Source organism: Oncorhynchus masou, chromosome 1 (assembly GCF_036934945.1).
Source record: "Oncorhynchus masou masou isolate Uvic2021 chromosome 1, UVic_Omas_1.1, whole genome shotgun sequence".
NCBI lineage: Eukaryota > Metazoa > Chordata > Actinopteri > Salmoniformes > Salmonidae > Oncorhynchus > Oncorhynchus masou.
This window is the reverse complement of record NC_088212.1, coordinates 47,975,148-47,991,690: the sequence shown is the minus strand read 5'-3', so window position 1 is coordinate 47,991,690 and position 16,543 is coordinate 47,975,148. Positions and strand designations below refer to the sequence as shown.

The following is a 16,543-nucleotide window of genomic DNA, read 5'->3' as shown; positions in this document are numbered from 1 at the left end:
TCTCAGTCTGCTCCACTACAGCCCCGTCGATGAGAATATGGGCATGCTCAGTCCTCCTTTTCCTGTAGTCCACAATCCTCTCCTTTGTCTTGATCACGTTGAAGGAGAGGTTGTTATCCTAGCACCACACGACCAGGTACAGTGCCTTGCGAAAGTATTCGGCCCCCTTGAACTTTGCGACCTTTTGCCACATTTCAGGCTTCAAACATAAAGATATAAAAATGTATTTTTTTGTGAAGAATCAACAACAAGTGGGACACAATCATGAAGTGGAACGACATTTATTGGATATTTCAAACTTTTTTAACAAATCAAAAACTGAAAAATTGGGCGTGCAAAATTATTCAGCCCCCTTAAGTTAATACTTTGTAGCGCCACCTTTTGCTGCGATTACAGCTGTAAGTCGCTTGGGGCATGTCTCTATCAGTTTTGCACATCGAGAGACTGAATTTTTTTTCCATTCCTCCTTGCAAACAGCTCGAGCTCAGTGAGGTTGGATGGAGAGCATTTGTGAACAGCAGTTTTCAGTTCTTTCCACAGATTCTCGATTGGATTCAGGTCTGGACTTTGACTTGGCCATTCTAACACCTGGATATGTTTATTTTTGAACCATTCCATTGTAGATTTTGCTTTATGTTTTGGATCATTGCCCAGTTGGAAGACAAATCTCCGTCCCAGTCTCGGGTCTTTTGCAGACTCCATCAGGTTTTCTTCCAGAATGGTCCTGTATTTGGCTCCATCCATCTTCCCATTAATTTTAACCATCTTCCCTGTCCCTGCTGAAGAAAAGCAGGCCCAAACCATGATGCTGCCACCACCATGTTTGACAGTGGGTATGGTGTCTTCAGGGTGATGAGCTGTGTTGCTTTTACGCCAAACATAACATTTTGCATTGTTGCCAAAAAGTTCAATTTTGGTTTCATCTGACCAGAGCACCTTCTTCCACATGTTTGGTGTGTCTCCCAGGTGGCTTGTGGCAAACTTTAAACAACACTTTTTATGGATATCTTTAAGAAATGGCTTTCTTCTTGCCACTCTTCCATAAAGGCCAGATTTGTGCAATATACGACTGATTGTTGTCCTATGGACAGAGTCTCCCACCTCAGCTGTAGATCTCTGCAGTTCATCCAGAGTGATCATGTGCCTCTTGGCTGCATCTCTGATCAGTCTTCTCCTTGTATGAGCTGAAAGTTTAGAGGGATGGCCAGGTCTTGGTAGATTTGCAGTGGTCTGATACTCCTTCCATTTCAATATTATCGCTTGCACAGTGCTCCTTGGGATGTTTAAAGCTTGGGAAATCTTTTTGTATCCAAATCCGGCTTTAAACTTCTTCACAACAGTATCTCGGACATGCCTGGTGTGTTCCTTGTTCTTCATGATGCTCTCTGCGCTTTTAACGGACCTCTGAGACTATCACAGTGCAGGTGCATTTACATGGAGACTTGATTTCACACAGGTGGATTGTATTTATCATCATTAGTCATTTAGGTCAACATTGGATCATTCAGAGATCCTCACTGAACTTCTGGAGAGAGTTTGCTGCACTGAAAGTAAAGGGGCTGAATAATTTTGCACGCCCAATTTTTCAGTTTTTGATTTGTTAAAAAAGTTTGAAATATCCAATAAATGTCGTTCCACTTCATGATTGTGTCCCACTTGTTGTTGATTCTTCACAAAAAATACAGTTTTATATCTTTATGTTTGAAGCCTGAAATGTGGCAAAAGGTCGCAAAGTTCAAGGGGGCCGAATACTTTCGCAAGGCACTGTATCTGACGACCTCCCTCATTGCTGTTGGTGATCAGTTGTGTCGTCTGCAAACTCAATGATGGTGTTGGAGTTGTGCCTGGCCGTGCAGTCATGAGTGAACAGGGACTACAGGTTGAGCATTGCAAATCAAAAATCTCATTTATTTATATAGCCCTTCTTACTTCAGCTGATATATCAAAGTGCTGTACAGAAACCCAGCCTAAAACCCCAAACTGCAAGCAATGCAGTATTAGAATCACAGTGTCTAGGAAAAACTCCCTAGAAAGGCCAAAACCTAGGAAGAAACCTAGAGAGGAACCAGGCTATAAGGGGTCGCCAGTCCTCATCTGGCTGTGTTGGGTGGAAATTATAACAGAACATGGCCAAGATGTTAAAATGTTCATAAATAACCAGCATGGTCAAATAATAGCAAATTATAGCACCCATGAGGTGCCCCCGTGTTCAGGATCAGTGTGGCAGATGTGTTGTTACTTACCCTCACCACCTGGAGGCGGCCCATCAGGAAGACCAGGATCCAGTTGCAGAAGGAGGTGTTTAGTCCCAGGGTCCTTAGCTTAGTGATGAGCTTTAATTGTGTTGATGTGAGCCATGACCAGCCTTTTCAAAGCCCTTCATGGCTACAGACGTGAGTGCTACGGGTCAGTAGTCATTTAGGCAGGTTACTGTAGTGTTCTTGGGCACAGGGATTTTGGTGGTCTGCTTGAAACATGTTGGTATTACAGACTCAGTCAGGGACAGGTTGAAAATGTCATTGAAGACACTTGCCAGTTGGTCAGCGCATGCTTAGAGTGCACGTCCTGGTAATTAGATTAGATTAGATTAAACTTCATTGAACAAGTACAAGTACAGTACAACAAAATGCAGTTAACATCTAACCAGATGTGCAAATAAAACCCTGAGTCCCTGAGAGGCAGTACTAAGCGGTGGGCGGGTGGATATTTCTAGTGCCGTGTCACAGAGTTCAGCAGGGTTACAGTAGCTGGAAAGAAATTGTTCTTGAGCCTGCAAGTGCAGGAACGTAGACACTGTACCGCTTGTCTGATGGTAGGAGGGCAAACAGTTTGTGGCATGGATGTGAAGGGTCCCTGTTGATGCCACGCGCCCTATGCAGACACCGCTTGCGTTGGAGGTCTACGATGGCAGGGAGCTTCACCACCTATTGCAGGGCCTTCTGGTCGTCCATGGAGCATCCGCCAAACCACACTGTGGCGCAGTTAGTCAGAACGCTCTCGACCGTACAGCGGTAAAAGTTCACCAGGATCTTGGGAGATAGGCAGGCCTCCTTCAGCCCCCTGCTGTGCCTTTTTGACCAGGGTTGAGATGTTGAGGGTCCAGAAGAGGACCCTCAACATGACCACCTCCCTGTAGACTGACCCATCATTGTCACTGATCAGGCCTACCACCATGGTGTCGTCTGCGAACTTGACGATGGTGTTGGAACCGTGTACAGGAACAGGTGAAGAGGGAGTACAGGAGGGATCTCAGCACGCAGCGCCGGGGCACACTGGTGTTCAGGTTCAGGGTTGAGGAGGTGAAGTTGTCTAACCTGACAGACTGGGGTCTGTTGGTTAGGAAGACCAAAGTCCAGTTACAGAGAGAGGGGCAGACCCCGAGGTCATGGAGTTTTATGACCAGCCTAGAGGGAATGCTGAGCTGATCTATGAACAGCATTCTCACATAGGTGTTGGTTTTGTCCAGGTGGGTCAGGGCAGAATGTAAAGCTGTGGAGATGGCGTCCTCTGTAAACCTGTTCAGTCGGTAGGCAAACTGGTGGGGATCCAGTGTTGGAGGGAGGCAGGACTTAAGTTTTTTTTGGCTGGTAGTCTGTGATGGCTTGGATGCCCTGCCACATGCGTCGAGGGTCGGAGTTATTGTTGAAGTGCTCCTCAATCCGCAGTTTGTGGTAATGTTTAGCCATCTTGATGCCCTTTTTCAGGTTGGCCCTGGATGAGCTGTATGCTTCCGCATTGCCGGATCTGAGCTCATGGGCTCTCCTGAAATGTTTGATCAAATGTTTGATTACATTTGCATTGATGTCATAGTGATTAGAGGGACAATAGTGTTAGCAGTAAACAAGTTTGGTAGGCTACTAATGACCATCAACAGCATCAGAGCTTGGAGAAGCTTAATTACCGTGACTAAACAGTCACGTAGAATTTGACTGCCTTCATGACTCGTAACCGCCGGTGTGGCAGTAATACGGTCACTGCAACAGCCCTAATCATGAAAACACTACTCTGTCCTACCCACTTCTCAGTTCCTCCCAACCTATAGACATACAGCATGTAGTACATAGTTTATATCAGGCAACAGTTTATGACATCACCCTTTTTTGGATGCAAGAGGAGATGCCATATTTTTGTTATTTAATTTCTTCGGGTGTTATTCAGATATTGTCATAGAGTCACATTGTGCTGCCATTAAGTAATACTCTCCTCTGCTGTCTGTCTAAACTCATCTAAATGATGGAAACTTTATCAAGGCCAGACTAGATTCAGAACAAAAACATGATTTTGGTATCCGCTCCGTGAAAATCTAGGTTATGGCTCTCTCAGTTGAGTCCCAGACATCTCACATTGCCTTGACAAATTGGGCGAGAGTGTGTGTGCGGTCTGCGTTTGTACGTTTGTGTGTGTGCACGTGTGTGTGCACGTGTGTGTGCACGTGTGTGTGTGTGTGTGTGTGTGCACGTGTGTGTGTGTGTGTGTGTGTGTGTGTGTGTGTGTGTGTGTGTGTGTGTGTGTGTGTGTGTGTGTGTGTGTGTGTGTGTGTGGTTGTGTGTGGTTGTGTGTGTTTGTGCGCCTGTGTTTGTGTGTGAGAGCTCTTGTTCAGATTCACTCTGTTTCATCTGTCACATAGCCACAGAAGTCACATCATAAAGCCAGAGATTTAACAAGAACACAAGGCTGATTTTCCACAGCCTCTTTGCTGCTGCTGCTCTGCCAGGATTATTACAGATAGGACTACTAAGAGACAAACTGGAGCTGTTCTCTCTCTCTCTTCTCTCACTCTGCCAATGGGATAAGCTTGTTTCAACCTTTTGTAGTATGTGTGTGTGAAGGAGGGTAACGTTTTTTTTGTCTGTTTTTCTCTGTTTCTCCATCCACTCCTTTTACATTAGATCCTCATCTGCCTCTCCCTATCCTTATCTATAATGTCTCCACTTCTTTTCTGTGTTGTAGTTTGGAGCTGGTGTGTTCTAACGCAGTCATGTACGCCCTTTTCTGTCTAAGGAGCCAGTGACCTACACTGACACAAGCCACAAGGCCACTGAGATCCACGGAACCATAGGGTCCAACCCCAACTCAGGCCCCCTGACCTCTGCTCTGAGAAGCCACCTCACCACCCTCCACACCTATAGATGGTTATAGAAGGTGAGTGTCTGTCTGCTTCCACAACCCTGGAGATGCTTCCCTTCCTTCCTTTGTTTTTTCTCTCTCTCTGCTACCTAATGACAACGTATTTTATTTAACTGTTATTTTCGTCTGAGCATGGCTAAATATCTCTTGCACATTCAGTTTGTTCTTCCAATCATGCAGCTTGGTTGGATTTTCTGCCAGATTGCAATAATGATAATGTACCGGTAGACTTGGTCCTTTACCCAGGGAATTTCACCAGCCAGCCCGTTTGGAATTATTGGATAGAAGATAAATGTTTAGCTAGAGATGCTGTAAGTTTTTGTGTGTGTGTGTGTATGCTTGATAGCCAGCTGGTCATCGTGCTACAGTGGTTAATTTGTTCAGTGATGCCTCATTAACCTGGCTGAAGCTGGTACTCTGGTGCTCCCCATTCTCTATCTTATTCCATCTCTCTCTCTCTCCCTCCCTCACACTCTCTCTCTCTAACTCCCTTACACTCTCTCCCTCCCTCCCTCACACACTCTCTCTCCCTCCCTCACTCTCTCTAACTCCCTTACACTCTCTCTCGCTCCCTCACACCCCCACTGTCTCTCTCGCTCCCTCACACTCCCTGCCTCTCTCGCTCCCTCACACTCCCTGTCTTCCTCGCTCCCTCACACTCCCTCTGTCTCTCTTGCTCCCTCACACTCCCTCTGTCTCTCTTGCTCCCTCACACCCCTCCCCCCGTCTCTATTTCTGCCCCCTGTCTCTCTCTTTCTGCCCCCCCCCTCTCTCTCTGCCTAGTGTATTCCCTTTCAACAACAAAAAATGAAAAACATTGTGTGCTTGTCAGACGTGTGAACAAATTACATTTTTCATAGTATTATTTTCACCACTTCAGCTTAGTTTGGTAACCATCCAGGGACCAACCAGGAACGACTATGCTTAGCTTCAGAAGTAAACCAGCACTGTGATGCAGGGTGCTATGTTGCTGGAATGAATGTACCAAAAATTCAAACTAGAAAAAAAGCAGCGAAAGGCCAGGGTAAAAACCAACAATATGTCAGTCAAATTACAGGAAAGAGGAAGGTGTTTTATTGAATCGCATTGTCCATTTACAGTTAATAGTATTTCCTTGCAATATTTTGTTTTGTTACCAGTACTTTTGGGGTTATGTTTTGCTTTCAAGATCATTCTTTGTGTTTGCAATACTAAAAATGTTGTTCTCGACTTCAGAAGTTTTGCTTAATTTTAATGGCACAAATGTAACTAACTCACTAGAGGATTTCACCATATACAATAATAACACTGTACCTCTATTAAAGGTGTTTAAAGCTGCAATCCTTAATCGAACAGTTTCGGTAAAAAACTGAGACTATGCTATGGATGTAAGGACTGACCATCCATTATATGAAAATGATACATTTAACCATGTTTTTAGGCTATACAGTGTTTGTTTACATTTACTTTGTTTACAAGCATTCAAGAAAATGTGGAATTTTCTTGTGAAAGTGGGATTTTCACATGTGGAGTTTTCTTACATGTGAAACAGCAAATGTGATTTTCACATGTGAATTCTTTTCACGTGAAACGTGAGTATACGATTATATGAATTATTTTATCATGTGAAACCACAAATTTTACATGTGAAACTGCAATTCACATGTGAGGTGAAAACATGTTATTCTCCTCCCATGTGTAAAGATGGTGTTAACATGTGAAATTTAAGCTCAACATGTGAACCTGCAAATTTTTGTTTATTTGTTTTGTAATGGTTGGCTGTCACATTTACAGTGGTTACACGTACTAGAGAGGGACTAGGCTCAGAGTTAATGAATCGTTAAATGACTGGCCAAGGGATCAAATAAACACACTGATAGACTCATGCGCTCGCTCGCACACACACACACACCACTGTATGGCCAATACTTGTCCACTCTTGGCTCTTGTTCAGAGTGTTCATGCATACAGTGGCAAGAAAAAGTATGTGAACCCTTTGGAATTACCTGGATTTCTGCATAAATTTGTCCTAAAATTTTATCTGATCTTCATCTTGGTCACAACAATAGACAAACACAGTCTGCTTACACTAATAACACGCTAACAATTATACGTTTTCATGTCTTTATTGAACACACTGCGTAAACATTCACAGTGCAGTGTGGGAAAAGTATGTGAACCCTTTGACTTAATAACTGGTTGACCTTCCTTTTTGCAACAATAACATCAACCAAATTTTGGGGGTTGAATTCTGGACCATTCTTCTTTACAAAACTGTTTCAGTTCAGCAATATTCTTGGGTTGTCTGGTGTGAACCACTCTCTTGAGGTCATGCCACAGCATCTCAATCGGGTTGAGGTCAGGACTGGGCCACTCAAGAAGGTGTATTTTCTTCTGTTGAAGCCATTCTGTTTTTGATTTACTTCTGTGTTTTGGGTCGTTGTCCTGTTGCATCACCCAACTTCTGTTGAGCTTCAATTGGCAGATAGATTGCCTTACATTCTCCTGCAAAATGTACTGATAAACTTGGGAATTAATTTTCCCGTCTATGCGAACTTCAGACTTGCAGCAATGTTTTTTTTGGACAGTAGTGGCTTCTTCCGTGGTGTCCTCTCATGAACACCATTCTTGTTTAGTGTTTTACGAATCGTAGACTCGTCAACAGAGATGTTAGTATGTTCCAGAGATACATGAACTTTCTTGTGCTTTAATTTCAAACTTGTATGTCATCTGTAAATACGAATGCAATTGTTAAATTAAGAGCCTCGTTGGTTTAGCCACAGAGAAAGAGAGCAACCTTCCCGCTTGCCATGATTGGCAGAGATAATGAGTGGGCTGGACATGCTGAGAGATTAGTTTGGATTGGTCTGCGGTGTTGCATCTTGTGTCTATAGATAGATAGATAATCCTTTCTACTGCATTTTTTTTGAAAGGTATAACATTAGCCATGGAGAACTGCAAATATGTTGCTACTGCTCTCAATAACATTGCTGCCCTGAATTTATCAGGCGCTATCGACAAAGGTCAGTGGGGAAAAGTTGTGATGGACTACTTTCTGGATGACGATCGTGCCATGCTGACTCTCTCTCACTCTGAAAATAACACATTTTGAAATCAGTGGAACACAACGGGCCAAACAAGCTGTGCAAACTAAACGGAAACAACACAGGATGTCTTATAAAATGGGTTGCAGTCTGCCGTGAAGCTTGCATCCATGTATACAGGTAAGAATCGAGCTACAGATTCAGATATTATACATTTCTAATTTTGTCAAAGTTGTTTTCATTGCAAGCTAAATGTTGCTGTTAGCTAGCCAGCTGGAGTTCCATGGCTGGCTTGCTAACTAACATTAAACCTAACTTTATTTGGTTAACTTTAGCTTGACAATCGGTTTGTATTGCTCGTAACATTACTCTATAGATTGAGCTAGATAGCTAACGTTAACGTGACATGTCTTAACAAAAGACCCAAAGTTAAAGCTTGCTGTTAGCTAGCTAATGTTAGCTGAGGGTAGGTGGCTGGCTTGCTAGCTAACATTTGTATTTGTATTTATTATGGATCCCAATTAGCTACTCTTCCTGGGGCTCAGCAAAATTAAGGCAGTTTATACAATTTTTAAAACATTACAATACATTCACAGATGTCACAATACACTGTGTGCCCTCAGGCCCATACTCCACCACTACCACGTATTTACAGTACTAAATCCATGTGTATGTATAGTCCATATGTTATCATTTGTGTGTATGTGTGTATGCACGTGTCTGTGCCAATGTTTGTGTTGCTTCACAGTCTCCGCTGTTCCATAAGGTGTTTTTTTAATCAGTTTTTTAAATCTAATTTTACTGCTTGCAGTTACTTGATGTTACTTGATGTGGAATAGAGCTCCATGTAGTTATTGCTATACAGTGCCTTGCGAAAGTATTCGGCCCCCTTAAACTTTGCGACCTTTTGCCACATTTCAGGCTTCAAACATAAAGATATAAAACTGTATTTTTTTGTGAAGAATCAACAACAAGTGGGACACAATCATGAAGTGGAACGACATTTATTGGATATTTCAAACTTTTTTAACAAATCAAAAACTGAAAAATTGGGCGTGCAAAATTATTTAGCCTGTGTTGATTTTACGCCAAACATAACGTTTTGCATTGTTGCCAAAAAGTTCAATTTTGGTTTCATCTGACCAGAGCACCTTCTTCCACATGTTTGGTGTGTCTCCCAGGTGGCTTGTGGCAAACTTTAAACTACACTTTTTATGGATATCTTTAAGAAATGGCTTTCTTCTTGCCACTCTTCCATAAAGACCAGATTTGTGCAATATACGACTGATTGTTGTCCTATGGACAGAGTCTCCCACCTCAGCTGTAGATCTCTGCAGTTCATCCAGAGTGATCATGGGCCTCTTGGCTGCATCACTGATCAGTCTTCTCCTTGTATGAGCTGAAAGTTTAGAGGGACGGCCAGGTCTTGGTAGATTTGCAGTGGTCTGATACTCCTTCCATTTCAATATTATCGCTTGCACAGTGCTCCTTGGGATGTTTAAAGCTTGGGAAATCTTTTTGTATCCAAATCCGGCTTTAAACTTCTTCACAACAGTATCTCGGACCTGCCTGGTGTGTTCCTTGTTCTTCATGATGCTCTCTGCGCTTTTAACGGACCTCTGAGAAATATCCAATAAATGAAATATCCAATAAATGTCGTTCCACTTCATGATTGTGTCCCACTTGTTGTTGATTCTTCACAAAACAAATACAGTTTTATATCTTTATGTTTGAAGCCTGAAATGTGGCAAAAGGTCACAAAGTTCAAGGGGGCCGAATATTTTCGCAAGGCACTGTATGTAGTACTGTGTGCCTCCCGTAGTCTGTTCTGGACTTGGGGACTGTGAAGAGACCTCTTGTGGCATGTCTTGTGGCATGGGTGTCCGAGCTGTGGGCCGGTAGTTTAGACAGACAGCTCGGTGCATTCAACATGCCAATACCTCTCATAAATAAAAGTTGGGATGAAGTCAGTCTCTCCACTTTCAGCCAGGAGAGATTGATATGCATATTATTAATATTAGCTCTCTGTGTACATCCAAGGGCCAGCCGTGCTGCCCTGTTCTGAGCCAATTGCAATTGTCCTTTTTTGTTGCACCTGACCACATGACTGAACAGTAGTCAAGGTGCGACAAAACTAGGGCCTGTAGAACCTGCCTTGTTGATAGTGTTGTTCAGAAGGCAGAGCATTGCTTTTTTTTATAGACAGACTTCTCCCCATCTTAGCTACTACTGCATCAATATGTTTTGACCATGACAGTTTATGATCTAGGGTTACTCCAAGCATTTTAGTCATCTCAACTTGCTCAATTCCCACATTATTTATTACAAGATGTAGTTGAGGTTTAGGGTTTAGACGAATGAGGAACTCGGACGACGCTGGGCCAATTGTGCGCCGCCCTATGGGACTCCCAATCATGGCCGGTTGTGATACAGTCAGGATTTGAACCAGGTTGTCTGTCGTGACGACTCTAGCACTGAGATACAGTGTCTTAGACCAGTGTTGAGTCATCGGCATACAAAGGCACTCTGTCTTTACTCAAAATCAGTGGCATGTCATTAGTAAAAATGTAGAAAAGCAAGGGGCCTAAAAAGCTACCCTGGGGAATTCCTGATTCTAACTGGATTATATTTGAGAGGCTTCCATTAATGAACACCCTCTGTGTTCTGTTAGACAAGTAACTTTTTATCCACATAATAGCAGGGGGTGAAAAGCCATAACACATATGTTTTTCCAGTATCAGGCTATGACCGTTAATATCAAAAGCTGCACTGAAGTCTAACAAGATAGCCCCCACAATAATTTTATCATCAATTTCTCTCAGCCAATCATCAGTTATTTGTGTAAGTGCTGTGCTTGTTGAGTGTCCTTCCCTATAAAGCATGCTAAAATTCTGTTGTCAATTTGTTTACTGTGAAATAGCATTGTATTTTGTTAAACACAATTTTTTCCAGAGGTTTACTAAGGGTTGGTAACAGGCTGATTGGTCGGATATTTGAGCCAGTAAAGAGGGCTTACTATTCTTTGGTAGCGGAATTACTTTAGCTTCCCTCCATGCCTGAGGGCACATGCTCGCTAGTAGGCTTAAATTGAAGAGGAGTGGCAATATCGTCTGCTATTATCCTCAGTAATTTTCTATCCAGATTGTCAGACCCCGGTGGCTTGTCATTGTTCATAGACAATAATTTTTTTCACCTCTTCCACACGGACTTTACAGAATTCTAAAGTACAATTCTTGTCTTTCATAATTTGGTCCCATATACATGAATGTGTAGTGTCAGCGTTTGTTACTGGCATGTCATCCCTAAGTTTGCATATGTGTGTGGCATGAAGTGTGTGTAACGTGAGTGATGTTTTCTCAGAATGCCATTTCGCATTGGTAGTTATAGCCTAGTGTTAGCTAGCTAACTAGCTAACATAGAACCCTATTGGTTAACTTTAGCCAGCTATGACAATCGGTTTGTATTGCTAGTTAAAGCTTGCTGTTAGCTAGCCAGCTGATGTTAGCTTCAGTAGCTAACAATACCTGTGTGAACTGTGTGTAGTGATGTTATCTCAGAATGCCATTTCACATCTATTGTATAATAATGCTAAAATATTTGTATCTGGAATTTGTCTTTCAGCATAAATCAGTAGAACACGCCTGACTCTAATCCACCAGTCATACAGTCATCAAAAAGAGAGCTGGCCCAAGCAAGCAAAGGCAGCAGCGCAGTCATCAACTACTTGCACCATTTCTTCACCAACTATGGAGTTGGGAAAACACGTGTGGACCAGAATTGTGATATTTGCAGTGGCGAAGACAAGAACAAGTTTGTGCTCTGGTATTATGCCTGGTGGACCATGCACAAGCTCCACCACAATCTGGACCTGATCACAAGCAACACCAAGTTTGCCCCTGACTGGTGCTTCGGCCTCTTCAAGCAAAGCTTCAGAAAGACGAGACTGAAAACTTTGTCTGAGATTGCTGGTGTTGGACTGGACGATGGACTGGACGATGACATCCCACAGCTGATTGGACTGGACGATGGTACGGTGCTGGTGGAAAGCTATGGCTGGCAACAACGTGGCTGGTACTTCAGGCTGCTGCCACAGATCAAGCAGTACCAGAACTTCAGGTAAAAAATTATTGTATGAGGTTATTCTTATCTAAACTTGGGAGGTGAATGAGTGTTGTTATGTCTTCAGATTTTTTGTTGTTATTCCCTGTTTTACAGCTTCGATACTCTGAAGCCTGGCGTTGTCGCCAAGGAGCGTTCGGATTGATGGTACCACTGACATCCTTCCTCCAATAGATGGTCTGCCTGTAAAAGCAGCACCTGGACTGGATACAGCTAGACAAACTATCTTTTTGAGAAGATCAGGGAGTTTTGCGACGAATAGGCTATGGACATCACAAAGTCAAGGGCAGGACAGAAACAGGCTCTCCGACTATAGAGTTGAAGTCGGTTGTTTACATACACCTTAGCCAAATACATTTAAATTCAGTTTTTCACAATACGTGACATTTAATCCTAGTAAAATTTCCCTGTCTTAGGTCAAGTTGTAGGCCTCCTTGCTCGCACACACTTTTTCAGTTCTGCCCACAAATTTTCTATAGGATGAGGTCAGGGATTTGTGATGGCAACTCCAAAACCTTGACCTTGTTGTCCTTAAGCCATTTTTCACAACTTTGAAAGTATGCTTGGGGTCATTGTCCATTTGGAAGACCCATTTGTGACCAAGCTTTAACTTCCTGACTGATGTCTTGAGATTTTGCTTCAAGATATCCACATAATTGTCCTCCCTTATGAGCCATCTATTATGTGAGGTGCTCTTCTGCAGCAAGGCACCCCCACAACATGATGCTGCCACCCCCGTGCTTCACGGTTGGGGTGATGTTCTTCGGCTTGCAAGCCTCCCCCTTTTTCCTCCAAACATATCGATGGTCATTATGGTGAAACAGTTCTATTTTTGTTTCATCAGACCAGAAGACATTTCTCCAAAAAGTACGATCTTTGTCCCCATGTGCAATTGCAAACCGTAGTCTCTTTTTTTATGGCGGTTTCAGAACAGTGTCTTCTTCCTTGCTGAACGGCCTTTCAGGTTATGTCCATGTAGGACTCATTTTACTGTGGATATAGATACTTTTGTACCTGTTTCCTCCAGCATCTTCACAAGGTCCTTTGCTGTTGTTCTGAGATTGATTTGCACTTTTCACACCAAAGTATGTTCATCTCTCAGCGACAGAACGCGTCTCCTTCCTGAGCGTTATGACGACTGCGTGGTCCCATGGTGTTTATACTTGCATACTATTGTTTGTACAGATGATTGTGGTACCTTCATGCTTTTGGAAATTGCTCCCAAGGATAAACCAGACTTGTGGAGGTCTACAATTGTTTTTCTGAGGTCTTGGCTGCTTTCTTTTGATTTTCCCATGATGTCAATCAAAGAGGCACTGAGTTTGAAGGTAGGCCTTGAAATACATCCACAGGTTTATTTTGTATTTTTTTTTTCACCTTAATTTAATCAGGTAGTCTAGTTGAGATTAACAAGCATGCAGTCAATAACACAATAGAAAAAAAGAGTCTATACAATGTGTGCAAAGTCCGTGAGGAGGTAAAGCAAGAAATAGGCCAAAGTAGCGGAGAAATTACAATTTAGCAAATTAACACTAGAGTGATACATGAGCAGATGATGATGTGCATGTAGAAATACTGGTGTGCAAAAGAGCAGGAAGTAAATAAAAACAAAATAGGGAATGAGGTAGGTCGATTGGGTGGGCTATTTACAGATGGGCTATGTACAGCTGCAGCGATCGGTTAGCTGCTCAGATAGCTGATGTTTAAAGTTAGTGAGGGAAATATAAGTCTCCAGCTTCAACGATTTTTGTAATTCGTTCCAATCAGTGGCAGCAGAGAACTTGGAAGGAAAGGCGGCCAAAGTAGATGTTGGCTTTGGGGATGACCAGTGAGATATACCTGCTGGCGTGCGTGCTACAGGTGGGTGTTGTTATCGTGACCAGTGATCTGAGATAAGGCAGAGCTTTACCTAGCATAGACTTATAGATGACCTGGAGCCAGTGGGTCTGGCGATGAATATGTAGCGAGGGCCAGCCAACTAGAGCATACAGGTCGCAGTGGTGGGTGGTATAAGGGGCTTTAGTGTCAAAACGGATGGTGATAGACTGCATCCAGTTTGCTGAGTACAGTATTAGAAGCTATTTTGTAAATGACATCGTCAAAGTCGAGGTTCAGGAGGATAGTCAGTTTTACAAGGGTATATTTGGCGGCGTGAGTGAAGTAGGCTTTGTTGCGAAAAAGGATTTAATTTTTGATTGGAGATGTTTAATGTGAGTCTGGAAGGAGAGTTTACAGTCTAGCCAGACACCTAGGTAGTCCACATATTCTAAGTCAGAACCGTCCATAGTAGTGATGCTAGTCGGGCGGGTGGGTGCGGGCAGCGAACGGTTGAAAAGCATTTGGTTTTACTAGCGTTTAAGAGCAGTTGGAGGCCACGGAAGGAGTGTTGTATGGCATTGAAGTTCGTTTGGAGGTAGACCCCCAATTGACTCAAATTATGTCAATTAGCCTATCAGAAGCTTCTAAAGCCATGACATAATTTTCTGATCTTTTCCAAGCTGTTTAAAGGCACAGTCAACTTAGTCTATGTGAACCTCTGACCCACTGGAATTGTGATACAGTGAATTATAAGTGAAATGATCTGTCTGTAAACAATTGTTGGAAAAATTACTTGTGTCATTCAAGTCCTAACCGACTTGCCAAAACTATAGTTTGTTAACAAGAAATGTGTGCAGTGGTTGAAAAACGAGTTTTAATGATTCCAACCTAAGTGTTTGTAAACTTCCGAATTCAACTGTAGATTCCCTTGTTCATGCGTGGTTTGGACGGACCAGTCATCAGCACTATCTGCAGTGCCTCTATTCACAATACGTTGCTGCTACAATTTTCGTTGTCCTGCTGCTCAGCCACTTTACCTCTGATTGTATGCATATGACTATCACTGATATCGTTATTAATATTGTTCCTGTACATACTGTATATTTTATTTATATTGACACAATCTATTTCTGATAGTGCTACTTTGCAAGTAACCATTTGGCTGTACCGTTTACACCTTAGCAAAATATTGATATATAAAATTAATATTGATATAAGTGGTCATAACATGATTTTGTGACATACCACAACATTATCATGCGACTGTATCAAGTGTCCACCCCAAATATATGGCGCTTGTACTGTACATGTGCACCTCACTCACGTTTCAACTCAGGTTGCATGGCCTTAACTTATGTATGGAATACTATGTGATAAGTGTATGTGTAACAGTATATAAAGTGTGCTAATGTACTGGTGTGAAGCTATTTGGGCAGTGGTGTAAAGTACTGAAGTAAAAATACTTTAAAGTATTACTTAAGTCGTTTTTTTGTGGTATCTGTACATTTCTTTACAATTTATATTTTTGGCAACTTTTACTTCACAACATTTGTAAAGAAAATAATGTACTTTTTACTCCATACATTTTCCTTGACACCCAAAAGTACATTTTGACAGGAAAATTGTCCAATTCTCACACACTTATCAAGAGAACATCCCTGGTCATCCCTACTGCCTCTGATCTGGCAGACTCACTAAACACAAATGCTTTGTTTGTAAATTATGTCAGTGTTGGAGTGTGCACCTGGCTATCCATCAATAAAACAAGAAAATTGTGCCATCTGGTTTGCTTACAATAAGGAATTTGAAATGGTTTATATTTTTACTTTTACTTTTGATACTTAAGTACATTGTCCCCCTGGCTATGCGCCAATATATACACTACCGTTCAAAAGTTTGGGGTCACTTAGAAATGTCCTTGTTTTTGAAAGAAAATCACATTTTTTGTCTATTAAAATTAATCAGGAAATTCTAGCGGCCATGACTGAATTAAACCTGAGTTGGTTTTGTGGTGTGGGTTGATGTGTGAGTTCGCAGGTGGGAAGAGTTAGACAAAATATTTAGCCAATTAGCTTCAGCCGGCTGGTGTCTGACCGTGACAAAATTGGTTTGACTTTGGATAATCCATCTCCGGGGCTAATTGGGGTCTGTCAATAAATTGCACAATGTAAATGAGAACATATTAATTTCTACAATTTATAGGTGATTTGAGGTTTTTAAGTCATTGAAATTTGGAGCTATTGGAATTTTTAAATATTGACCAATTTACAGATGTTTCCTAACCTGCCCCATAGGGATATCCAAAGTCAAATAAAATTTACCACAGACATTACAATCGGTTCGCTTGCAGCTGCACTCCATGTTTACTTGTGTCCTGCCAGCTGTGGGCATGTGGGCAGGATTGAAACAAACCCAACCTTCATTTACATTGTAATGCAGTCAGGACCAAAAGTTTC

The 16,543-nt window shown here is 42.2% G+C and overlaps 1 protein-coding gene across 1 annotated transcript in view; it reads left to right on the top strand.

Annotated features, from left to right (window-relative positions):
* LOC135545656 (amyloid-beta A4 precursor protein-binding family A member 1-like) overlaps positions 1 to 16,543 on the top strand; it is a 109,865-nt gene that overhangs the window by 36,148 nt on the left and 57,174 nt on the right. The window contains 2 exon segments of the mRNA XM_064973427.1: positions 5,002 to 5,142; positions 11,772 to 12,266. The gene's annotated coding sequence lies outside the window, so the exon portion shown is untranslated.